At 36.5% G+C, this 27,486-nt stretch overlaps 1 long non-coding RNA gene across 1 annotated transcript; it reads right to left on the bottom strand.

The window, feature by feature from the left end:
- On the bottom strand, positions 1 to 27,054 carry LOC311606410. Its single transcript, XR_014782341.1, has 5 exons — positions 26,957 to 27,054; positions 24,420 to 24,611; positions 21,275 to 21,478; positions 1,731 to 1,830; positions 1 to 1,323 (listed from the first exon to the last, which is right to left on the bottom strand). It is a non-coding gene; the product is annotated as an uncharacterized lncRNA (long non-coding RNA).
- Between the last annotated feature and the right edge of the window lie 432 nt (positions 27,055 to 27,486).

Below are 27,486 nucleotides of genomic sequence, written 5' to 3'. Positions count from 1 at the left end.
TCCTCATCTAGCTTTAGTCTAACTGCTGACTCACAACAGGGTCGCTCCATCCCTATCTGTCTTTAGTCTAACTGCTGACTCACAACAGGGTCGCTCCATCCCTATCTGTCTTTAGTCTAACTGCTGACTCACAACAGGGTCGCTCCATCCCTATCTGTCTTTAGTCTAACTGCTGACCCACAATGGGGTCAGCTAGTTTCTGGTGAAAGGCAAGCTTCAGGAAAAACAGAGACTTAAAGGTGCAGGCTCTGTCTGACAAGATGGATGAACATTGGCCATGTGGCCTATTGTCCCCAACAGATGTGACTTCATCTGGCCTGATCCCCTGAACCTGCCTTTTTATACTTTTAATCTGCCTTCAGTTAGCTTATTTCATCAGCAGAGATAACCCGTCAGAAATAATGACATGTTCTAGAGCCAACGACATGTTACGGATTTTTATGTCATGTAGTTTCCAAGAGTACCTCATCCTACAATTATTTTCTAGTGCTTACAGTCTGTTGGGATTGATCATTTACAAGCCTTTAAGCATGCAGAGTGAAGATGTGAAAGTAAATATTTCATCCCTGAGATCTGTGCTCACTGCAAACATAACAATACAGTTTCTGTCCTAGCTTTGACAAAGGCTGAGCATTCCACTGTCTCTGAATGACTGCCTACATTCCTTTAGGTACCCAACAGCTCTTCCTGTTTTTCCAACACCTGTGTAAATATCCTCTGAATGGATTGTCTTTTTTCTTCATATCTTGCTGAGTTTGATTTGTGTTGTTTATCCTGAGTTATTTTTAATAAATTACTAAAAAAAAATTAGCTATATGAGTACTGTACTCATACCATTCCCTTCCCTTCTTTCTTCCTCCACTAATTGATCCTTTGTCCCTACCCACTCTTCATGACTGCTGCTTCGTCAATTATTTTTCTAATACACATACAAATATACATGTACATACAACCTACCAAGAGCATTTAGTGTTATTCTTATGTATATAGTTTTGAGGCTGTTCACAGAGGGTTTGATAACCTATAACAGAGCTCACTGTGGAGAAGACTGACTCTTAACAGCTATTAGTGGACTATAGCTCCACATGAAGGGCAAAGCTTTTGGAGATCTCCCCCATTCACGTTAGCAGTTAGCATGGCAATGAAGAGACTTTGGAAACAATATAGAGTATTTACATTGTTCTACTTACCTTCAAGATCTTGAAAGTTATGACCCTGTTGCTGGAGACACCATGTATTTTGAATACAGGCTTCGAGGAATTGATCTAGAACAGACTTGGAAGCCTTCTTCCTTAGGAATAATTCTCATAGACTCTAAAGGTACTATGCAAGATGTCAGGGAAGAAAAACAATCAATAGTCCTATTCAGTTGTAAAGCCTATGGTACACTAGGCTGCCAGATAGCTCTGAGAGTGAAATATTGCTACTTTTATGTTGGAGTCACAGTCTAATCAGACTGAGGACTAAGTACATAGGAGGGCATTCATTACTGGTGCTACAAACCTACTCAACTACCCATGGTTAATAGGTCCATGGACCTGCTAGGAGCCACTGATGTTACTTCCCTAAACCAGTAGACTGTCTAACTACACTTAAATATTTATTTTTATACCACATATAAATATAGCTTTCATTTCTCATAAAAGATGTTTTTTTTTACAGCGGATGAAAACTAGTATGGAAATCTACAAATCCCCAAAATACATAACAAAGAGAATGTGTCAGCTAACCTCAACTAATATGTCCACAAGTCAGTTCCTATGCTTCATATTCATGGTGCATTGTAGTAGAGGTAGAAGAAAGGTTTTTAAAGCCATAAGACCAGGACATCTGTCAAAAGATAATGTCAAATGACAGGAAAGCTTCATTCACAAAATCTCAATAGTTTAGTTGTATAAATAAGACCTTCACCTTAACAAACAAACAAACAAACAAACAACAAACAGTGGCATGCCAATAATTCTTTTTAACATATCTAAAGAAGTTTAATTCTATGAATATATCTTGAGCAATATATATGTGTACATTTTCTCCCTCTAATACAAAGATTAAGATACTCATTTAGGGGCTACTGTGGAAATAACTGAATTGGTCATTTGGAAGAGGGGCATACAGAGGGAACAGCAGTGGAGCAAGGATGCCATGATGAGAAGCAGGAAGGATTTGTGTCAGCAAATCACATTATCAGAGTCCTGGGCATAGCAGCCTTGAAAGTTAGTATCAGTTTCACTTTAAAACCAGGGGCGATGTTGGAATTGTGATGAGAATTGCATTGAATCTGTAGATTGTTTTCGGTAAATTGGCCATTTTTTACTATGTTAATGCTACCGTCCGTGAGCATGAGAGATTTTTCCATCTTCTGATCTTCTTCAATGTATTTCTTCAGAGACTTGAAGTTCTTGTCATGCAGGTCTTTCACTTGCTTTGTTAGAGTTACACAAGCATATTTTATATTTATGGCTATTGTGAAGGATGTAGTTTCCCTAATTTCTTTCTCAGCCCACTTATCATTTATATGTAGGAGGGCTACTGATTCTTTTGAGTTAATTTTTTATCCAACAACTTTGCTGAAGGTGTTCTTCAGTGGTAGGAGTTCTCTGGTAGATTTTTTTGGCGGGTCATTTATGTAACAGTATCATATTATCTGTAAATAGCAATACTTTGACTTCTTTTCCAATTTGTACCATGTAAAATATGTAGAGAGTAGACAGCCTTGTCTTCCTGATTTTAGTGGATTTGCTTTAATTTTCTTTCATTTAACTTGATGATGCCTATCAGATTGCTGTATATAGCTTTTAATTATGTTTAGGTATGGGCCTTATATCCTTGATCTCTCCAAAACTTTTACCATAAAGGGGTGTTGGATTTTCTAAAAGAGTTTTTCAGCATCTAATGAGATGATTATGTGTTTATGTGGTAGATTATATTGATAGATTTGTATATGTTGAACCATCCCTGATTCCCTGCGATGAAGCCATTTTAATCATGGTGGATGATGTTTTTGATGTGTTTTTGGGTTCAGTTTGTAAGTATTTTATTGAGTATTTTTGCATCAATACTCATGGAGGATTTTGGTCTGAAATTTTCTTTTTGATTGAGTCTTTGTGTGGTTTAGGTATCAAAATGGCTGTAGCTTCATAGAATGAGCTTGGCAATATTCCTACAGTTTCCAATTTGTGGAATAATTTACGGACTATTGGTACTAGTTATTCATTAAAAGTCTGGTAGAATTCTGCACTGAAATCATCTGGTCCTGGATTTATTTTTGGTTGGGAGACTTTTAATGATTGCTTCTTTTTCCTTAGGGATTATAGGGCTATTTGGATAGTTAACTTGATCGTGGTTTAATTTAGGCAAATGGAATATATTAAAAAAAGCATCCATTTGATTTATATTTTACAGTTTTCTGGCATCTTTTAGTTTTGTTGATTCTTTGTATTCTTTGTTTTATTTCTAAGTTATTGATTTCATTCCTGAGTTCATTTCCTGCCATCAACTCCTTTTGGGTGTGTTTGCTTCTTTTTGTTCTAGAGAAATCTAGAGATTTCAAATGTGCTGTTAAGTTGCTAGTCTGTGCTCTTTCCAAATTTTTTAAAGGAAGGTGCATAGGGCTATAAACTTTTCTCTTAGCACTGCTTTCATTGTATCCTTAAGTTTTGGTATGTTGGACATTGATTTTTATTAAATTCCAGAAACTCTTTAATTTTTTCTTTATTTCTTTCCCAATTACCTTGGGAAAGAGCAATTGAGAGAGCAAAGACCTTGAAAGAGCAATTCTGAACTTCATATGGAAAACAAAAAACAAACAACAACAACAACAACAAAAACAGAATAGTGAAAACAATCCTGTGCAATAAAGGAACTTCTGGAGGTATCAGCATCCCTGATTTCAAGCTGTACTACAATGCAATATCAATAAAATCCACACGATATTGGCATAAAAACAGACAGGTTAATCAATAGAATCAAATCGGTGACCCAGAAGTAAAGACACACACCTATAGATAGACAGATGAATTTTGATAAATAAGCCAAAACCATACAATCAAAAAAAGATAGTGACTTCAACAAATGGCTATTTTTATTAATTTATTCATATTACATCTCAATGGTTATTCCATCCCTTGTATCCTCCCATTCCTCCCTCCCTCCCATTTTCCCCTTACTCCCCTCCCCTATGTCTGTGATTGAGGGGGACCTCTTCCTCCTGTATATGCTCATAGGGTATCAAGTCTCTTCTTGGTAGCCTGCTATCCTTCCTCTAAGTGCCACCAGGTCTCCCCATCCAGGGGTCGTGATCAAATATGGGGCTCCAGAGTTCATGTGAAAGTCATACCCCACTCTCCACTCAACTGTGAAAAATGTCTTGTCCATTGGCTAACTGGATGTCTGCATGTAGAGAAATGCAATTAGATCCATATTTATCACCCTGCATAAAACTCAAGTCCAAGTGGGTCAAAGACCTTAACACAAAACCAGATACACTAAATCTATTAGAAGAGAATGTGGGCATCAGCCTTGAATTCATAGGTACATGAGACAGTTTCCTGAAGAGAACACCAACAACACAGGCACTAAGATAAACAATTAATAAATGGGACCTCATGAAAAGTTTCTGTAAGGCAAAAGATACTGTTAACAGAACGAAACAATAGCCTACAGACTGGCAAAAGTCTTAGCCAACCCTACATCTAACAGTGGGATAATATTCAAAAAATATTAAGGACTTGTAAATTAAACACCAACAAACAAATAATAAAAAGTTAGGGAGAGTACAAAGCTAAACAATGAATTCTCAACAGAGGAATCTCAAATGGCTGAGAAGCACTTAAAGAAATGCTCAATGTTATTAGTCATCAGGCAAATGCAAATTAGAAAGACTCTGAGATTCCATTTTACACCTATCGGAGTGGCTAAGATCAAAACTCAAGTGACAACATATGCTGGCAAGGATGTGAAGAAAGGGGAATACTCCTCTATTGCTGGTAAAAATCTATGTGGTTTTTTTTAATCAGAAAATTGGAAATAGTTTTACCTCAAGATCCAGTTATACTACTCCTGGGCATATAGGCAAAAGATGTTCTACCACACAAAAAGGACATTTGCTCATCTATGTTCATAGCAGCTTTATTCATAATAGCCAGAAATGGAAAACAACCTACCTTTCTCTCAAACAAAGAATTAATAATAATAAAAAAAAGCTATGGTACATTTACAGAATGGAATACTACTCAGCTATTAAAAACAATGACATCATGAAGTTTGCAGGCAAGTGGATGTAACTAGAAAAGAGCATCTTGAATGATGTAACCCAGACCCAGAAACACACACATGGTATGTGCTCACCTATAAGAAGATAGTACCCATATAGTACAGGATAACGATACTACTATTCACAGAAACAAGAAAGATGAGTAACAAGGAAGGCCCAAGGAAGGATGAATAATCTCATTCAGACGTGGTAATAGAATAGAAAGTGGAAGTGGTTGTAGTATGTGAACAAGGTAGGAGACAGAGTGGGGAAAGGAAATGAAGGTGGAGATCAAATGTAGGGATAGTGGGGCAGGAGGAAAGAGGGCTTGCGGAGAGAAGAGAAACCCTGTGTGGGTGCATCTCTGAGAGTACCTGAAGGCCTAGGGAAGGCTAGGCTCCTGGGAGCAGAGGTCATGGAGACTAAAGAGGCTATCCTCTAACTAGACAGGACTCTTAGTGGGGGTGGGGGGGTCGGAAGGGCAGGAAGGGGAACACCAACCCACCCACAAAAATTTTGACCCAACATATACCCTGCCTATAAGATGTTCAGGGATAAAGATAGAGCATAGACTGAGGGAATGTCCAACTACTGCCTGGTCCAACGTGAGATTCACCCCATGGGAGAGAGTCAGCCCCACACAGTATTAATGATACTTTGCTATGCTTGCAGATGGGAGCCTAGCATAGCTGTCCCCTGAATGGCTCCACCCAGTAGTGGCTCAAAACATGCTGAGACTCACAGCCGAACAATGGGAGGAGCACACTGCAGTGGAAGAGTGGAGGGTGAGGGGAGGATAGAAAGAGTTAGACAGATGCAATAGGAGCTTCACAAGAATACATACAGAGCCAAATATCCTAGGCCTGGGGGATACGGGGGCTTATGGAGAGTGATGCACCAAGCAAGGACCATGCACAGATTGGACCTAGGTCCCTTACACATACATAGCCAACAGGCAACTTGGTCTTCATATGGGTTCCCTAGAAAAGGGAGAGTGGGCTGTCTCTGATATGGACTCTGTTGCCTGCTTTTATACCCACTTCTCCTTGGCCTGATTGCCTGGCCAGGCCACATGGGAAGAAGATTCTTACTCAGGCCTAATGAGACTTGATGTGTTGGTGTGCTTTTGTTGGAGGAGGGCTTCCCTTTATCTAAGGAGTGAGGAGACTGGAGTGTGTGGAGATGAGGTGAGGCAGAGACAAGAGGGAAAGAGTCAGACTTCTTCAAGGAGAGGAGGGAGGAGCTATGATCAAGATGTAAAGTGAATGAATAAATAAATAAGAATAGAAAAAGGAAATGGGGGAGGGGGCGTAAATTGTTTAGCTACCAAGTGGAGATGAATTGTGTAGGGGGATATGTAGATTTCCCAAATAATTTAGTATTTTTCTTCATTTAGTTTCCATTGATTTCTTATTTCCCGTGGTGATTATTTTGCCTTTTTTTGTGTGTGTGCTTTTTTTAAGTATCAGTTATAAACCACTTAATAAACAGTTTGTTTCCACCTCTGCCCTTAGAGGTGGAATTTGCAGTAATCAACAAAATGCAGACTCTTTAGAACTCTTGCTATTTATAGAAAGTAGAGAATTTTCATTTCAACACACACGCACACACACACATACACACACACACACACACACACCCCTTTACAGAAGAATAAAATAAGACATACACAGTTTTACCTCTGCTCTAACAGCCAATAGGAAAACTCTCAGATTCTATCTAACCTCCATTCATGTGTAAAGTTAAACCCTGTGCCAATATGATGGAGATAAGCAATCATTCAGAAATGTTTTCCATCTAATGGCATGTGCTGTTTATGTAGATGCCATCTTAACTGTTCATTGTTTCCCTTTTTGGTTTCAGGTTTTATCTTCAAATGTCTGATAGCCCATTTATGATAATCTAAAAGAAACCAGAAATTGAAGCTCATATTGGAAACACAAACCTCTTTGAAGAAAAGGATACCTTAGAACAAAGAGTAGGCATGGCCGCTCCACAGGAGACATGCTGGGGATTGCCATTTAGGTCTTTAGGAATGTAAGCCTCCGAAGGATTTTAAATGTTTCTGAGTGATAAAACTAAGGGTCTTTAAAATGTGCTGAAGGCATTCCTTTTATGTTCTGGGAAGTTTTACAGGCTAAATAATGCAATTCATGTAATGGAATTTATAACATGAGGGGGGAACATGGAGAGAAATCTAAAAGGTCTGGACACTGAGCAATGATGGTGAGCTTAATCTTTTTGGAATGTAGGGAAAAGACAGGTGAGCACAGACCACTTATGAGATGCCTGTGAGGTGCAGTCAACTATGCGAAGCGACAATTCAAGGAAGAGAGATGTTAATTACACCCAAGTGAGGACACAGATCTCAGGAAAGGTGGACAAAACCTCACACATTTTTATTCATATTCACTTAATTGATTTTACTTTGCTCCGCAGTCAATGTTTTGTTTTTACATTTGTTTGCCCAGGGCTATACCACCCTGGTTTGTGATCTTTTCAAGTTTTAGAGATTGAGCAAAGCTTAGCCCAAAGCTAGATTGTTTAGGGAGAAAAGACCACCTGGGTGAACTGGGCATGAATTCACCTACCACCAACATAACTGACACAACAAGAAAAACCGTGAAAGGCGGACAGATTCCAAAGATGAAACCCAAAGAAAGAAGAGGGAAGGGAGGGAGGGAGAGAGGAGCCAGTTTATAACTTCTGGTGACTATACTTGAATCACTGTAGTTAGTATACATGAATTGCTTATATGAAAAGAAAATCTTTGGCTGGGCAAATTCGCATAATTATTGAAAGTCACTCAACTTATCACTTGGTTACTAAGCTTTCACTGTTCCAGAACACACTCACACACACACATGTTTTTCATTACCACCACCGCCAACAGCAACACCAAACAACAAAGTAAATTGTGGCTCAAGAATGCTGGCATAGGTAGAGAGAAGACAATCAGGAAATTGGTCAGTAAGGCTTAACTGATGAGACAGTATCATATATAGATACTGTTAGGCTAGTAGGAATCTGATGACTTTAAAGCATTTGACAAGTTGTCTTTGGGTTGTGTAATTAAGTTAATGTGTTGCTAGGAAGCCAACATCTAGACAGAATGTATCTTAAGCATTATTTGGTACTCTGTAGAGATGAGGAGCTTATCTAATTGCAAGAACATGAAGACCCCAGGATTTACGCCAGTCTCCACTTTATCTAAAATTCCTCCCACACATTTTCATCAGGTTACTGGCTCTGGCTGTGAAAGAATGAGGTTGCAGAGCTACAGGGAGTATAGCTGTGCCATTAATCAGGTATGATCTTCAAAATATCATAAATTTCAGTGATCAATGCCAAGGCTTGTTTGGATGACTTAGGGACTAAGCCCATGGATCAGCTTGACAGAGACAAATAAAAAGCTAAATAAGGAAGTTATCATCTGTTAGGGGTGATAGTGACTGTTAGATTTGCAGACATGTCATTTGTAAAAGATGCTGGGTAATTTAAAATTCTTCATGTCCATCATCTATGATTCCTTCTGCTTCAAAGTGAGGTTTTATGTCATTCCTTGTAGATTTTTATTTACATTGGTTTGAAGCCCAAAATATTATCCCTCAAATAGTTATTATTCAAAGCATATGTTATATCTGCCTAAATTTTAATGAATTACAATGAAGAAAATTATAAAATCTGTACAACTCAATTCTTTCTTTTTCACTTAGACATTCAATGGAAATGCTGAAAATGATTTCTTCAAATCACATTTTTTCATGATAGGACAATGCTTTTGATAACTGAAAGGTTAACATTTACTAACAATATGAATTAAAAACATATTTGCCTTTTAATTATCATTATAATACACATCTTATGGATGTTTACGTAAATATTTAAAATGCATTTTTCAGTCACAGACCACAATCTATGGCATATATCATGTAACTCTCCCATGGCTCGTAGTGTCGTTCAGTATGCCTGTCGGCATTTAAGAACATGGGAGCTCCTAATGATGTCTGAGATGATACACAGATTTAAGTTGAGGCCATTTGTATGGGGCTGAAAAAAATGAAAGTCAGAGAATACCACAGACCCACAGTCTTCAGAACGGCACATGAGAGTCTCTAATACTAGCTTTGAAGCTGTTTTGGATCACAGCTGCTTGTAGGCATGTCTAACCAATCATATGATGAGATAAGTCATTTCTAAGGCATCTTGAAAGCAATCCCAGAGCTTTAGCAGCCTGTGGATTTTGGGTAGATTTTTACCTAGTGTTGATTGAAGTTTTATATCTGATATGTAATCATTTGTCTGACTTAGTCCAAAAAAGTATTTTTCTATTATCTTCCAAAATTGTTATGAATGACTACAAGTAAGGCCAGCTGTTGTTTTCCTGTCCCTCAGGCTCACAGAGGTGATACGAACAGCCAGTTACTAAGCACATCCTTTCTATTGGCCTAATTATTCATGGGCACAGACATTTAGAAGTTTTGTGTATTGAATTTTATTCAATAAAATTGGAGTGTGTCACTTAGTGTTGGGAGCACAGCATAAAAGTTATAGAGCCCACAGATCTCCAGGAAAATGAGGACTATTAAGTACACGGAACTGTCCTCTAAAAAGGAATGGACAAAAACTTGTTCTTCCATCCAGAAAGTTTGGAATTAGAGATGATAAACAGCTTGGAAATCTTTGTTATCTGGTGGGGCCAGGGCATATCAAACTGCCTCAACTACAACTGGAGATGGCTAGTCATCTAAATGATCCTTATATTACCTGTATAGCCAGAGACTCCCTCAAGCTCCCACAACCAGGACTGGAGATAGCTAATAGTCTAATGACCATTGCATTAACTGTATAACAAGAGGCTCCCGCAAGCTCCCACAGCCAGGGCCAGGGCTAACTGACCAAATGAGTTCTACACTATCTGGATGATGGAGACCAAGTCATCACCATACTTCCTTAGGCCCTTAAGCTAGTACCGTAGCCTATCTCTAGAACCAATCTTCCTGGAAGAAATGACATGTACCCTGAATTGAGTTTCTATGTAATTATACTATTTTGTGCACTGGGGATAGTATTATACCAGGAAACTTTTGAAATCATACTGTGTGTAAATATACTGACAATAAGCCTCCTGCATCAAACTCTCTAGAAGTCTGAATCCAGATTGACAAAGACCATCGAGCTGAGTTTTCATTCTCTCCTCTTTGTGGTTTATTTCCCTGTGTACACCTGCAGGGTCTCCCAACCTAGCCTTAGCACTGGCTTTTCTGGAGAAGTCCACTGCTATATACTACACGGAACTCTGATCAAGAGTCCATCTCAGTTCTTAATAGCTATGTTCTCTGCTTTATACTTAGGTTTTGAATTCCAATTGTGGGTTATATAAAGTGGGTATTATAACTAGCTAATAAATTTATTATGAGGTTTAACCAATATGTCCAGAATAAAAGTTGATAAATATATGTTGTTTACAATGTTCATCTTTGATAATTATATATATATATATGTATATATATATTTGTTTAGAGTCACAGACAGAGTTAATTGTTATTACTTAATACAAAACAATAAGCATACCACATGCTTCTACCTTGCCTTGTTGGTTATTATCAGGTATAAGTGATGAGTGTCAATAGGAATGTTTGCCACATTTGTACTTTCAGACCGAATAGGCAGTGTGTAAAGATGATTTTATATGCTAATGAATGGATAAGAGAAATCTCTGGACCCCCAAAATAATTTGCTTGAAATATAATAAGATAACAATTCTCAGATTCATTTGACATTGTTTCTGACAAAGGCTATGAATGCATATGCTATGGTTTTAGTTAGGCATATGCTGTTTTTTCAGAGAAAAGTGTGCCTGTTTTTTCTAATATTTTCAGCTAATAAATAGAAATATTTTCATTAACTTACTTTCCTGGCACAATCTTTCCTTTCTTACCATCCTATTAATTCAGAGTTTTGTAAAAATGAAAATGAAAACTTTAGTGGCTGACAGTGTGCAGCAGGTAGTGCCCATAGCACAAGGCAATCCTTGCAATATGTTTTGTTTGTTTGTTTGTTTTGTTTTTTGTTGCTTTGTGTTGTTGTTTTGTTTTTCTTCTGAATATAGCTAGAAAGAAACAGAACATGAACTCTTCTATTTTAGACAGTGAAATCCAGCAGAAATAAACAAATACACAAGCCACTCCAAGCACTGGCCTCCCTAAATGTACAGAGAACAAAGTGCATCAGCCAGGACAATATTGTCTTCTCAGTTATCTCTAAATTGGAAATGGTAACTTTCTTCATGGCATAGTATTTCTCTAAATAAACTGCCTTTTCCTGATCTTTGCTGCTATTTTGAGGATTTTATTGCTTTAGTATAAAGAACATGCAGTTGCGGACTAGCTCCATGACCAGAAGGGAAAATTAAATTTGTGCTATGACGTGATGAAAACCTGACATGTCTGAGCAGTCCCATTCACTGTGATTGCTGTCTCCAGAAGTGTCATAAATCATATGTGTGTGCCATCTGACAGAATCCTGGTTTATCATACTATAAGTAATGGTTTGGCTTCCTGAAAAATCTCACAGTCCTTTGATGTTTTTTTTTTTTCTTTGACAGGATCTCACACTATAGCCCTCGAGAGATTAGATTCATTCACAATAGAAACTAGGCTGGCCTCAACCTTGCTGTAATCTTGTCCCTGCCTCTTGTGTTATAGGTACATGCTAGAACACCTGGTTTTAATTTTTGATATTATTTCTACCTTAGCTTATATTGACAGGTTAAAAAGTATTTGGTAGGAACTAAAGATAAAAGTATTCATTATTAGTCAATTCAACCCACCTGCTTACTTTTTACAACATTTTTATAACAGTACGTCCATTAACTTCAGAAAATTGTCAAGATTCTTCCTTAGCAAACTTTGATATTGAAATAATAGCAAGATTTTGTTTGGTTAAATGTATGTCTCCAATTAAGACCTTTTTTTTCCCCTTTTAAAGATGAAATAAGTCTTTAAGTTTGACAGTGAAATGTTTTCTTCAGCTGTAAGACAGACAATAAATTCAGGTAATTTTCATCAAATATCTTTATTTAGATTGCTGCACAAAAAATTTTCTTGCATTTGTTTCTTTTAACTTTATATTTATAGTGTTAGATTTTCAAAATTTGTATTTATTTATCTTTAGGATAGGTATTTTTCATCAATGTCTGCTTGTTCACCACATGAATGTAGTGCTTATAGAAGAGAGAAAAGGGCATTAGATTCCCTGAGACTAGAGTCATAGACAGTGCCATGTGGATGCTGAGAACGGACTCCAGTTGTTACGGAAGAACAGAAAGCACTCAGAACTGCTTAGCCACCTCTCTAGCACTTTGTCTTATTCCAAACAATGTTTAGCAGCCATTATCCTCACTATTAATGGTCACAGTGTAAAATCATTATTATGGCAGTTAATTAAAGTATTATGAGCATAGATCAGGTTAGTAATGAATTATTTACAATTCTCTAAGAATGTAATGTTTTCATATTTTCTTGTAATCCATATTTCTCAAGAGGTTTGTGTCCTAAACAGTCTGATAAATCATTATATCAAAGGCTACTGTTAGATAATCTCTGGTAAATTTCACACTAATAATACTTTGTTTTTTGTATTATTTGCCTGCATAATATTTTGTCAAAATTAAAATATAATTGCTAAAATTATGTCAAAACACTAACAAGAATATTGACATCTCTATATTTAAAAGTCAGGGTCAACTATATAAGCTCAGGTTACCTAAGGGTATATTTTATGTATTTTACATTTTTCTTTATTGGCTTGTTGTTCTGAGAATTGAAGCGAGGTACCTGTGAATACTATTATTGAGCTACATCCCAGCTATCAGTATGTTTTTCAGGAAAAATTACAACAGCTAATTTCCAAGGAATGTGAGTGTAGTAAATGTTATTTTTGGGAAAGGCAGTTGTGGCAAAGAAAATACTAGAGGTAAATTAAATGAATTGATGGAGTTTACCAAACTCTTACACATATGTATATACTTTAATATGAATTGATACTGAAAATGTTTTGTTTTGTTTTATTTTTTAATTTCCCTGGATTAAAATAAAAAGCGCTTGTTTTAAGAATCTAAACAATTCCACCCTGGATTGTTCACAATGGGCATTTGTCTGGGCTCTCTTCACATGAAAATGTGCTTCTATGTAAAATTGCACATTCTGAGGGGGATATTAGCAATAGTTTTCGCCCTCTTTTTTCTTTTTAACCTGTACACAGACACCTAATTAGAAAAGAGGGAAAGTGTATTATAAGCTGAATATTACAACTCTGTTTAGTGACTTTGCCAAGAGGATCTCTCTGCAGAGAAGAAATAATTTAATAATCTTGCTATTTTCTGATCTTTAAATGTTAGAGGAATTTTAGAGGGGAACCCTAGAGAGATAACAGGCCAGGCATTGCCCTTCAACAATGTGCTTCATCTTCAGAGGAAGATGAGACCGCTCATCACAAGCTAAGCACACGTTCAATTTAGAACTTGACAAGTCAGGAGTAAAAACTAAGCACTAGGGATTATTAGAAATGGGAAAATAGCATTCCTTCAGTTGTCTGGGTTCCTTTTTGCCTATGGTGTTCTTCTGGAATACTTACACATTCTTGTAACTTAGTTTTATTCTCTTTATTAGGGACACTGTATAACAACATACCTATATCAAGTCCAGAGAGGAAATGGTAGGCTTGTGGGAGGTCTGTGACATGTAGCAAGATAAAGCTTTGTAGGTTAAACCAGCCTTCATAAAACAGAATAGATGATTAAGATTGGTGGCACAAATGATCATTTTTAAATTAGCGTGATAAGATTATAGGCAACTCCATAAGAAATCAGCATTTGTAGTGAAGAGCTCCACAGCTGCTTAGAGATACTCTCAGTGTCCTGGAGAATGTCACAGTGTGGTGAGAGAGGTGACCTCTGAAAGATGACATTTTTCCCTTTGCCTCTTGGCCTCTACTTTGGGTAAACAGAAGCCTCCTCACTACCAGACATCATGAAATGGCTCGACAACACCTTCTTATTCTAACAATTCATTTAGGATTCATAAAGATTTTTGTCCATCTTTATAATTGGCTTAACTTCTTCAGGTATCATACCAAGTTCAATTAAAATGACACCAAAAAAGTAAACATTCTTATTCTTTGTCAAATCAAGTAAAATGAAATTTAATTATTTAATAGAGTGAAATTGTCTTAAGAACAAAAGTATGGGTGCCTAAGTTTAATAATAATGTGTGAGACACAAAATGCCTAACTATATCTTTATTACTTGCTAATAATTAATAAATGCTTCAATTTATCTTACTGTCTGGTCCCATTTTAAGGAGTTAGTGCACACATTTTTTAAAAATCAGCATGGATATATAATAAGTTTGCTAACAGTCAGGCTTCTCCAGGGAGATAGAATGGTGTGTATGTGTGTGTGTGTGTGTGTGTGTGTGTGTGTGTGTGTGTGTGTGTTTGTGTGTGTGTGTGTGTGTTAAGTCAGCTTATGTTAAAATAGCAAGAACAGCATAATCACCTCTGAGAGGCCAAGAATCTAACCAAGTCCAAGAGGCTAAGGACTTCAACTGTCCCTATCTGATGCTTAAATACTGGGAGGTTCCTTGAGAACCAATGATGCTTAGCTGCCACTAGAAGCCTGAGAATACCCTGGTATCAGGAAAAGAATCAACAGCAGCAGCAGCAGCAACATAGTAAACTGAGTTGGCATCAAGAGAGGAGATCAAGAAAGCAAAAGGTGAGTCATCTTTCCCCTCTGTTGTTCCCCCCGCCTCTGTATGTGGAATGCTACCAGAAAGTGCTGCCCAAAGTCCAAGGGGAAATGCAGCCCCCACCCCATTAATTGAGGCAATTAAGACATATCTTAAGTTTAAGCTCACTATTTAGTTGATGGTAATTTGTACCAAGCTGAAATTAAAACCAACCGAAGGAATCATCTCTTGTCAACTTGGCACAAATCTAACACTTAAATGCTATTCAAGTACACAAAGTCACATATGAAATAAATAAATAAAGTGATTTTGATGGATCATAAGGAGAAATCTTAAAATTAATAATATTACCCCCTAGATATCAATATAAAATATCATCAGCCTTAAATATTTCATAACTTATCTTGTGGTTATTCTCTAAGTCTCAAGATATATGATTGGGATAGATATCCTTAGAGATTATCAAAATTCCCTCCTTGGATTCCTGATTTATGCAATGAGGGCTACTATTATTGGACAGGCAAAATTAAATCATGCATTGCCCTTATCAGTGAAAATAGTGAGCCAAGAAAATATTACATTACTGGAAGGATTGCAGATATTTATGCCATCATTAAGGAGTTGAAAGATGCAGTGGTGGTGCTTGCTACCACATCTTTCTTTAACTCTCCCATTTTGAATGTTTAGAAGACAGATTGATCATGGAGAGTCACAGTTGAGTACTGAAAACTTAATCAAGTAGTGACTGTGACTTCAAATGTAGAGCCAGATGCTTGAACAGGCATCTCATAGTAGCTGATATGCAGCAACTGACCTGGCAAATGCATTTTTTTTCTCTACACCTGCCCACAAGGACCACTAGAAACAATTTGTTTTTACTTGGCAGGGCCTTCATTGTACCTTAAGAGTTATATCTCAAGGGTATACTGATTCTCTAACCCTGTGTTATAACTTAATTTGAAGGGATCTTGACTTGTTTGCCTCTTCTATGAGATATTACAGTGGTTCTCTATATTAATGACACAAAGATAATTGATCTAAACAACTAAGAGCTAGCAATTGCTTTAGACTTACTGATGAAATATATGCATGCTAGAGAATGGGAAATAAAGCTAACCAAACTTAAGGCACTTCTAAATTACTGAAATTCCTAGAATTACTTATTTTTATTTTTCAAATATGTAACATTTTCTTCCTGAGTAGTCTAATTCCTTGTTTTTGAGACATGATATTTTGTCTTCTGCTTGATCCAGTTCATTGGTGAGGATTTTCCCCTGAGCTTTTTTTTTTTTAACTTGAATTTTTCATGTTGATATTTATTTTAGTTTAACTTTCCTTAGGAGCTTACATTTTTTATTAAGTTTTTCTCATATTGTTTTCAGTATATTCTTCAACTGTTACTGTTTGTGTTTTGTAGTATTCATTCAAGCACTTATGCATATCTTTCTTGAATCTTCCTTGAGCTCCTTGAACATATTCGCAACTGCTATTTTGAAAACATTGTCTGTACATCAGTTAATTTGTTTTTGTCAGGGACTATTATGATAAGCATGCTATTTCTGGGGAGACATACTGTCTTGGTTATTCCTATTTATTTTATTGTGATAGGACCTAGGCATCTAGAGACAGATTGTTGGTAGTGTTTCTTAGTATGGATATTTCTTCTTTTGCTTGCTGTTGTGTCAACTTTTCAGGTTGTCTATGGATGGAAGGAAGCTTGATGTTCAATGTGAAGTTATTCTTTCTTCATGTGATAATGGGTTGCTAGAAGGGTTCACATCTCAGCTGGGGATAGGTACAACTTCAGAACACTAGTGGCGCACACCTTTAATCCCAGCACTCGGGAGGCAGAGGCAGGCAGATCGCTGTGAGTTCGAGGCCAGCCTGGTCTACAAAGCAAGTCCAGGACAGCCAAGGCTACACAGAGAGACCCTGTCTCGAAAAACCAAAAGAACAAAACAAAACCAGAACACTAGAACAAATTTCTGTAGGATTATAAGCTCCTTTTTAGAAATCCGTGAGGGCTAACCTGGTCCAATAGGCAGTTGGGCTAATAGTAGGCGTCACTGGTGTACTGTTGGAAAGGGATGCAGGGGTACCACACCATTCTTAGGTAGAGATAGGTTTAGTAGAGTTCATCATGAGGTTCCTATCTGAATTCAGGGATGCAGAACATTAGCATGTTCCTGGACTTCTCGGTAGGTGAGATGAAAGACTGTATCTGGAGGTTTCTTCCTGAAGCCATGCTCTCAGGGTACCACATAGTTCCAAGATGGAACTGAGGTTTGTTAGATTATAGATAATTAGGCAGAATGGGTCTGGGGTTTTCTACCTGATTTCCAAGACTCCCCCATTTTTAACTTTCCTAATTGCAAAGAGTTGGCTAACAATTACTGAGCAACTTCTTTGTAAGTATTCAACAATATTAACTCAGAATTAATTAAGTTATTAACAAGAATATTAACTTAGTCTTCCAAAGGAAGTGCATTAAATTTATGATTGCTATGATCAGCTTCCATTTAACTGCATTTCGTGTCTATTGGTAATTAGTGACAACTTTATGATCATCCTTCAAATTCTTGCTCTCTTGTCATTCAACCTACATATCATCTATTTTTTCTTCTCAAACACTCTTTGGTCTTGGACAAGTATTATATTTTATTTTTCTTGAAGAGGATTTTTCTTGGTCGTTCAATGAATTCTTTACTTCATCTTTCTGTCTGTATCAAGTCTTCATTTCCAATAAGCCTCAATCTTGTTCTTCAGACCTATTTCAGTATGTAAACAGGTCACTGACTCGGCCTGAAATATGAATTATGAACGGGCATTTTCTGCCATATTCTTTTCTATCTAAACTCTGCCTATCAATAACATATTCCAATGATCTCATTCTGGACACAAAGGCCTTCTACCATACTTCAAAATTGTTGGTGTAAAAACTCAAAAATACTTTAAGTGCAATAAAAATATACTGTTGCTAATAGTTAAATAATTCTGTGGAAAGTAACATGTTTAGTTTTTGTTTGAGATAAATGTGCCAAATATGCAATTCTTCTAGATTCATGATGAAATAATTGCTATGTCTGATCTTCAGTTTATGGTCTAGAAAACTTGTTTTCCTATAACCACGTAGGTACAATTTAACAGAGGCAATGTTGGAATTAGACGTATCTCCAGAAATTCTATACTTTTTAAGAGAGACACAGCCTTTACATAGAATTACAGTTTCTAACTAGGTAGATGTAGACCATTACCAATATGTGATGGCTTAATATACAAACTTTGCCTTTACAATGATATGTTTTAAATGCCCTAGATTTCCTGTCCAAGGGACAGAACAACTGAGCACAGCATTCTATCAGCAGTCAAGGGAAGCCATACCTTGATTTTGAATTTTGATGTGTTAGGATGATGTTGAAAGGTGCTGAGCAGCATCAGAAACCTAAGCTTCCAGAGAAGCACAGAATCAAGAGAAAAAGCAACTGTCTCGAGTGTGATATGCTCCTAAAGCTATGGCGTTTATTAGGTTAGGTAGATTGTATGTATTCTCATGTCGTTTTCAATATAGTACTTATTCTGATATAACTCAACTATAATAAAGGGGCATCTACATGCAGGGGTACACCCTGGACTCTCCCCTACTCTACAGTAGATACTCTGTATCTATTTTGAGAGCTCAAAGAAGTGGCATTTTAGACAATTTATTATTATTTTCTTTTTTACATGTACATTTATACTATTACAAATAATATTATAAATGCAATAAATTATATACAGAACCACAGGAATTATATAAATGTTACAGTCATAGTGTTTTGGCTATTTCTATTTGGCAGCCTTGGAGAAAACATATTTCCTATGTTGGTGAGTCTAAAATTCTGAGTGCAATTCAATATCTATTGTATCTTATCTCTATCAACTTAAAAACCTCTATCTAAAACTAAAAACATCATAAACCCTAAACAACTAAGCTTAATTGTAAAACTAAACTAGCTGGTCTTCCAGCCCATCAGGAACTTGAGAAAGAATAAAAATTAATTACCTGACTAGACAGAAAGTGTAGGTTAGCAGCTTCCAAAATGAAAACATGACAGAGACAGTTTGCTGCCTGATCAGTCACCCAAAACTCTCTATAATGTTGGACCATCATCTTCAGTCTTCTGGCCTAGTATATCTGATAGACATATTTTTGAGGCTGGAACTATTGAGGACTTAATTGCCCTGTTTTGGAGGAGTTTGGCTTTCCCTAGAAATGTCACCTTACTACTTCACCTGGAAACCAGTGATCATTCATAGACGTGACTGCTATTTTATCTTACTTTTCCATACTAGTACTATGAGTTGTAAAATTTTGAGAAACTGGAGGAAAGGGAACAGAGAAATGTAATTATATACTATATACTAATTTCAATATATACTAATCTCAAAAATAAATATAGAGTTTTTGAGACCAATAACATTATTGCCTAAGGTTTTAAAGATGAGACAATGATTGTACAGATTTTCCAGACTCAAAAATTTACTATAATTGCAGTTACACCTTACTTACTATAAAGAAGGAAAACAGATTAAAATCACCAAAAGTGAAAGGCTAGTAGGGAAGATATCTAAATGAAATAAAATAAAATGAAGTACAAGTTTCTAATTGAATCTTAAAGCAGAGGCCCGTATATAACACTGAGTTTGTTCCAGCAACAGTCTATGCAACACATACAGAGTGTTGTCAAAAAGGAAACTCACTCGAGTTCTAGAATCCAAACATTTTTATAGATTCGTCTCAAAACTTAGAGCATTCATAGATTGGATGTTAGTCATTCAAAGGCCAACATTGCCAGTGGATACATGGATACCATGTGGTTGTTTTCCTCAACATAAATTACACCATCATCAGAAACATCTGGCAGGGTGGTGTGTGCTGTATTTCCAGCAGATAGGCACAAGGGAAGGAAAGACATGAGCTCATGGCTATACAGGGCATTCATAGCATGGCCTAGGCAAGCCAAAGCTATGAAGGTAAAACATAAATAAACCCAAAACACACCTATAAAATAACATAGTTGAAATTCTTGGGAGCTCATAGGAGCCAGTTGAAGACCAAACTCCCTTTGCAATGAGCAAAGTTCAAACATGCTAGACCTGCTCAGTAAAGGTATCTTTTGCTTTTATTTATTTATTTATTTATTTATTTATTTATTTATTTATTTATTTATTTATAGACAAGTTTATAATGATCACACAGTTTGTAGTGGTAATAACCCAAATAACAGGTATTTATTGGTCTATATCTTGTTATATGAAGGGGAAATTTCAATGGCCCAAAGCATGGTTACCGATAGGCTTAGATGATAAAATAATTCATATAAAAAACCAATCTCTCTACAGTTTAGGCTGAGCTATAAGTATGTGCTAGGTCCAGAGCTGAGGGGCAAACAAGAAATAACAGCATCTTTGGGGGAGGGAGGATAGTGAATGAATGAGCAGATAAATAAGAGGTGGAATATTTTCTTAGCTGGACAGTTGGGCAGTGTCCATAACCTAAGGAAGAAAGGCCAATCCTCCTCCACAAAGCCACTGTGTCTGACCCAGCATTCCCTGAGTACCCCATTCCTTTCTACTCTCTCTGCTTCTTATTGAGTTTTTTTTTCACACCATTATTTTTTTGTTGGTTTAAAACACGTAGAATAAGTAATAATTTTGTAAGAGAACATATGTTTGATTTTTGTGATTCTTAATGGTTCGTATGTAATTATAAAAATTTTTATTTTTACATATACATTTATATTATTACACATATATAAAATAAACCACAAACAGCAAAAATAACTACAAAATAATCAGGAGTGATATTAATGCTCATTTATAATGTTTTGGCTATCTATGTTTGGTAACCTTGAAGAAAACATATTTCCAATCTTAGTGAGTCTAAAATTCTGAATGCAAATCAATATTTATCATATCTTATCTCTATCAACTTAAAACATATACCTAAAACCAAACACATCTTAACCCCTAAGTAACTAAACTTAATTGTAAAACTAACCTATCTGGTCTTCAACCCTATCAGGAACTTGAGAAGGAATAAAAATTAATTACCTGAGTAGACCAGAAGTACAGGTTAGCAGCTTCCAAAATGAAAAAATTACAGAGACAGTTTGCTGCCTGATCAGTCACCCAAAGCTCTTTCTAATATTGGAGCATCATCTTCAGCCTTCTGACCCGGTATATCTGACAGACATATTTTTGAGGCAGGAACTATTGAGGACTTGCTTACCCTGTCTTGGAAGATTTTGGCTTGCATCCAAGCTTGCCCAGTTTTAGGCAGAATTCTGTCTGTAGCATAAATAGGACATTTTGCCCAGTGGCTTATTTGCCACACTTAAAGCCATCTCCGCAAGGAGTTTCTTTAATGCTTATCATCTTCTTTGAGGTAGGCTGTGTGTTCTCGGGAGTAAACCTGTCTTATTGTCAAAGAATCCTTAAAACAATAAAAAACATCTTTAGATGCCATATTCTGTAGGACTCTGAGGTTTTTGAAGACCTTATCTAACAATTTTACCTTATCTATCTATAGAATCATATCTATTTGTTATACCTAAGATGTATATTCTTGTGATAAAAATAGACTAGTAATTTACATGACCATGATTTGATCAACTAACAATTAATTTGGATAATTTACTATCTTAAACTGCTAGCAATAGCACTTTCAAAGTACTGGAGGTAAATCTTTTTTTTTTTCATTTTTTCTCCTTTATTAATTTATTCTTGTTACATCTCAATGGTTATCCCATCCCTTGTATCCTCCCACTCTTCCCTCCCTCCCATTTTCCCCTTACTCCCCTCCTGGAGGTAAATCTTGTATTCTACTTGAGTTGTATTAGTACAATACCTCATATTAGAGTATAAATATATATAGTGTGTGTGAAAATAATTTTAAATTTTAATTCTATACCAATGTATCAAAATTAAAGTTATTTTGCATCTATGTACAAAATTCTATACCAATGAATTAAAAATAACCTAATGAGCAACAATTAAGGCCTTAAGCTGAGGCGTACATTCAATAATCTACTTTTTGTCCTATCATCCCTGTATATTTCTATATTCCCCCTTTCTTTTCAACCACTATCTCCAATCCTAAGAAAGATAAGGTAAAACAGAGATATCCTTGAGTCCAACCTTGTTTTCTCTCTGAATAAGACCAATAATAACTTATAACCTACTCCCAATGACAATAAACATCTACATCCCAAGAAGAAAACCAAAATCCTACCCAACCCCCCTTAAAGGAAACGAGGTGTAGTTCTCTTAATGTTTCTTCTGGCTGATTTGGGACAAATAATACCTTTGTAGAAGCTGAAATTAAATTGGGGAAAAGGTTAAACAATATAGGAATAGCATTTGTGGTCCAGTTTCTAAATGTTGAGGAATTCCAGGCTTAATAGAAATCTTTTGTGGGACGGTCTGAAATGCTGGACGAATGGGATTGAGAGCTTTCTTCAAAGCTGTCCTGATCTGATGAGCAATAGTCACTGATGCACTTGGTGCTTCACATGAAGGACGGAGGATGTCAGAATCCAGCATGTTGAGAGCAATGAACCCTGAAAAGTTTGATCCAACTTCAATGTCCAGTTCTTTTGATTTGAAAACACAATTTCTCACAAGCACTATACAGTCTTAAAATTATAAGTGTATGAGGTATTCAGAGTGTGTAAACAATGAAGGCTAGTTCTCTATTCTTTGTATGAGCAGAAGAAAGACATCTGTAAATCTTCATCAATGCCATGTGAGGTCTCTTTAATGAGCAATCAAAAGCAGGAGATCTCTTATTCACATAAAACCTGTCACAGTGTATTTCTCAGGAAGAATAGCTTGAATTTGAGACTGTAATTGCACACAGGTGACAAGAAGCCTATCTTTACTTGCTATTGACAATCACCTCTCCTTCTGTCAACCTCCATGAGATTAGAGCAAATTTTACACTATGAAAGCTTTTGTTACTGTTTCATCATTCAGCCAATGATTCTCAAACCCCAAATCAGACACTGCTATGTGCAATCCAACTGCAAAATCCTCTGCGACAAACATAAGTAAGCTTTGTATGTCATGTGGGGACCTGTAGAGTCTGCATCTGTGAGTCAAGGAAATGCTGTTCAATGCCGAAGCCTAAAGATGCCACATACACAGCATCTAACATGAGTTCATGTTAAAGGGTTGGATAACAACACTATCTTAGGGGAGAAGTACATGTGTATCATTATTCAAAACACCAAAGAAGCCATTGACTAACCACACACAGATATTCAAACCTTAGTTGACCTCTTTCTTGTTGATTAATCTTTTTACAGGTATTCAACCTCTTCATTACTGAATTATAAAAAATAAGTCAAAATACTTCCAGTTGATGGTGAGTATTAAAACAATAAATGTAAAATGCATATCAATGACAAAATTAGAACAGATTTTGCACAAAGGAATAATAAATATTTATTCCCTTAAAAACACTCCTGAGAGTCACAATAGCCGATATGGTTGAAGTTGTTCATATACCTTCCACTGTTTTAAGGGCTTGATATGAAAGGAAGGTACTCGCACACCACAACTTTCTGTCTTCATAATATAAATTGAAGAAAATTAAGGAAAATGTCCAGTTAGCTTTCAGTGTCACAAACCAGCTCAACACAAAGTAGATTAAATACCAGTTGTTAATTTCAACTGATAATATATATATTAACAATCAAAAAACAAACACAATTTTTTCTCTGCTACTCTGAATTAAGAAGGTATTTGCAGATGGATGCCTGGTTGAGAATGACTTTGTCTGTATTGTCTCAACCTCATTCTACGAAGGATTTTATCTTCCAGAACAGGCTGGAATTTTAAATTGTTTGAAAATCATCGCATACATGCATATAACGTGTTTTGGTAAAACTCAGCTCCATTACTTCTCCTCCAGTTGCCCCCTTTTTTTCTACTACTATTCTACCATGTTTTATTATTAAAGACACTAAATGAACTCAATGTTTTCTGTATGTGCACAGAGATAGGACTATGCACTGAATAACAGGTAGTTTCTTAGGAAAACTTCCCTTAGAAACCCTCTCTCAGCAGCTACGGGTTGACAATAGCCTGGTCACTGAACAAGGCTCCTAGAGAACCAGTGGCAAATGAATTTGCTTCATGTCTAAGCATGCAACTGAGAACTTACTACATTTTCTTCATTCAGCTAAATACTGGACGTCATAAGTACAGTCAAAACATGGGGCTAAGGTTCATCTTTCTGAGAAAACTATAAAGTCACTACAAAAAGAACATATATGAGGATGAAAATATAAGTGGGGTCAACTTTATAATGTACTATAATCTACTAATAGCTGAAATTAATTTTTTTTTATCTTCTCTGTTGTCTTTCTTACCTGAGGATTATGAATATTATCTCGTGGGTAGCATTTCTAGAATTCAGTCATCCTTGTGAAGTTTAGACAAAGCTAGCCAGAGTGGGTTGGTTTTTCATTTTTCTTCCTTTCTTGTTTTATGTTCCAGAGATTCATAAGAGAAAATGTTGTCTGTTCTGTCAGGAATGAGGTGACTTCAATACTCATATCTTTCTGAAAAGGGGAAATGGAGATGCATTATGGTGCCTGATTCATAGAGATTTTTAAAGTTTTGTAAGAATATGTGCAGCTTCTCTGACTAGAATAGAACACACTAGTCAAGTAAGAGAAGAGTGTGCTTCAAGGAACAGTTCTTTTGTTATTCACAGCTATTTCCCTATTCCTCTGCTCTGAACTCTGCTTCTACCACTTCCAACCTTGACAGTTTTCTCCAAAGCACTTTGAACACTTCTGAACCACCCATCCTCTGTGAAGGCTATTTGTCACTCATGCCCAGGGGCAGTGTGCAAAGCCCTGTCCCCTGAGTGTTCCATCTCCTGGACCACAGCCCTAAATGCATTCTCAGAGGTCTGTGGACCAGGTTAAGATTTCTTCCTTTCCCATTGGTCCACCTAAAAGACTCTGAACAGAGATAAACTGCACTAGCTACCTGGTGCTCCATTTTCTGGCTCACAACTCAGCCTATATTACTGGCTGCCTGAAAATTGCAGAGACAACTAGATGGCTAAAGGCAAGCATAAAAACACAATCAACAAGAGCCAGAGCAATATAGCGCCACTAGCACCCAGATATCACACTACAAGCCCAGGATATTCTAACACAGCTGAGGCACAAGAAAATTACCTTAATGACAATCTTATGAAAATGTTAAAGGCCTTGAAAGAAAAAAAAATGAATAAATTCCTTCAAGGAATACAGGAAAATACAATCAAACATGTGAAGTAATAAAACAGTTCAAGACTTAAAAATAGAAATAGAAGCAATAAAGAAAACACAAACTTAGGACATCATAGAAATGGAAAATCTAGGTAACAGAACAGAAAATACAAATTCAAGCATCACCAACAAAATGCAAGTGGTCCATCCATTTGCCTGAAAATTTCATGATGTTTTCTTTTTTAATAGCTGAGTATTATTCCACTGTGTAAGAGTACTGCATTTTCTTTATCCATTCATTGGTTGAAGGACACTTAAGCTGTTTCCAGTTTCTGGTTATTATAAAACACTCCTATGAACATAAAAGAAAAGTTCTCTAGCTTAAAGATAGAGATGTCTATAAATGTACAAGAAGCTTATAGAACACCAAATAGATTGGACCAAAAATGAAAATTCTCTCACTACATAATACTCAAAATGTTAAACATATAGAACACAGAAGGAATATTAAAAACCTCAAGGAAAAAAAGCCAAGTAATATATAAAGGAAGACTGCTTAGTATTATACCTGATTTTTCAACATTAAAATCCAGAAAGGCCTGGGAGATGTTATGCAGCTGCTAAGAGAACACAGTTGCCCATCCAGACTACTACACCCAGCATAGCGTTTGATCAATATAGAGGGAGAAAACAATACATTAGATTCCATGACAAATCCAAATTTAAATATCTTTCCACAGATCCAGCTATAACAGTATACTAGAAGGAAAACTTCAACACAAAGAAAATATTTATACCCAAGAAAACACAGGAAATAAATTATTTCATACCAGCAAAATCAAAACACACACACACACACACACACACACACACACACACACACACACACTTTTTGGTAATTAATATCTCTTGATATCACTAGATTCAATTCTCCAATAAAAAGACACAATATAAAAGAATGGATGCAGAAATATCTTGCATACAAGAAACACCTTAGCAACAAAAATAGACATTATAATAGCTAACAAAATACTTTCAACCAAAATTAATCAAGAGATATTGTAAAAGGCACTGCCTACTTATAAAAAAAATCCACCATGAGGATGTATCAATTCTGAACATCTATACCCCCAATATGAGAGTGCCACATTTGTATAAGAGTCATCATTAAAGCTTAAATCAGATCAAACCACACACTTTAACAGTAGAAAACTTCAGCACCCCATTCTCACCAATGGGCATGTCATCCAGACAGAAAGTCAATAGAACAAAGTAATGAAGCTTACAGGCATTCTGAAACAAATGGGCCTAACAGATATTTATAGAATATTTCATCCATACACAAAATAATATATGTAGTAGATGTAAATATGTTTTTGCTTTGATCCCAAGTGTGAGATGTGAAACAGACTATGTAGTGTGCAATGTTTTCCTCTGATAACAGATTTGTGAGAGAATTGGTGATTTTTGTCCACTAGAAAAGAAACCATCTCTTGTGGGGCATGGTTTTTTACCAACTGATAAACACCATAGTACAGACTGAGAGTACAAATCTCTATTTGTAGGCTTTGAACTTTTTCAAACCTACTTTATTTTGGGTTCTTTAATGTTTATACCCCCCTTCCTACCGGCCTACCCTAGATAGGGGAGAAAAGAGGTTAATGGAAACAGGAGAAAGATACCTTTTCAGACTCAGTTCCTTGGAATGATTCCACTTGTGTAGTTGACAGGATGCCAGCAGACCAGGTAACTAGGAAACCAGCAATTCAACAAAAGTTACTGCACCCACAGTCTCTGGAACCCAGAACATGGAACCTTGAAGCATTAGCTGGAGTGGTTCTCTGTGATGTAGAGTGATGAACAGCCAAGACCAAAAAGTCTCAGGAACCAGAGAGCATCCAATGGAGAGTTCTAGGCCCCCACATATATGTATCATACGTACAGCTGGGTCCTCAAGTTGGACAGCTATCAGTAGAAGCAGGAGCTGCATCAAACTCAGTTTCCTGCCTTTGGATCCCTTTCCCCTAACCGGACAGCCTTTTCTAGACCCTGTAGAAGATAGGCCCAGTCTTATTTGATATGCCATGATACCCATGGTAAGTATTCCCTTCTCTGAGAAGAAAGGGAGGGAATGTGGGAACCAGGCCCGACTGGGCTGCCTGCCTGTCCTGCTGTTGCATGTCCTGTTTTTAGCAGCTTCCATGTCTGTGCT

This window comes from Acomys minous (assembly GCF_964271855.1).
Source record: "Acomys minous genome assembly, chromosome: 10".
Taxonomy (NCBI): domain Eukaryota; kingdom Metazoa; phylum Chordata; class Mammalia; order Rodentia; family Muridae; genus Acomys; species Acomys minous.
Note: the sequence above shows the minus strand (reverse complement) of the source record. Positions and strands in the feature narration are given on the sequence as shown.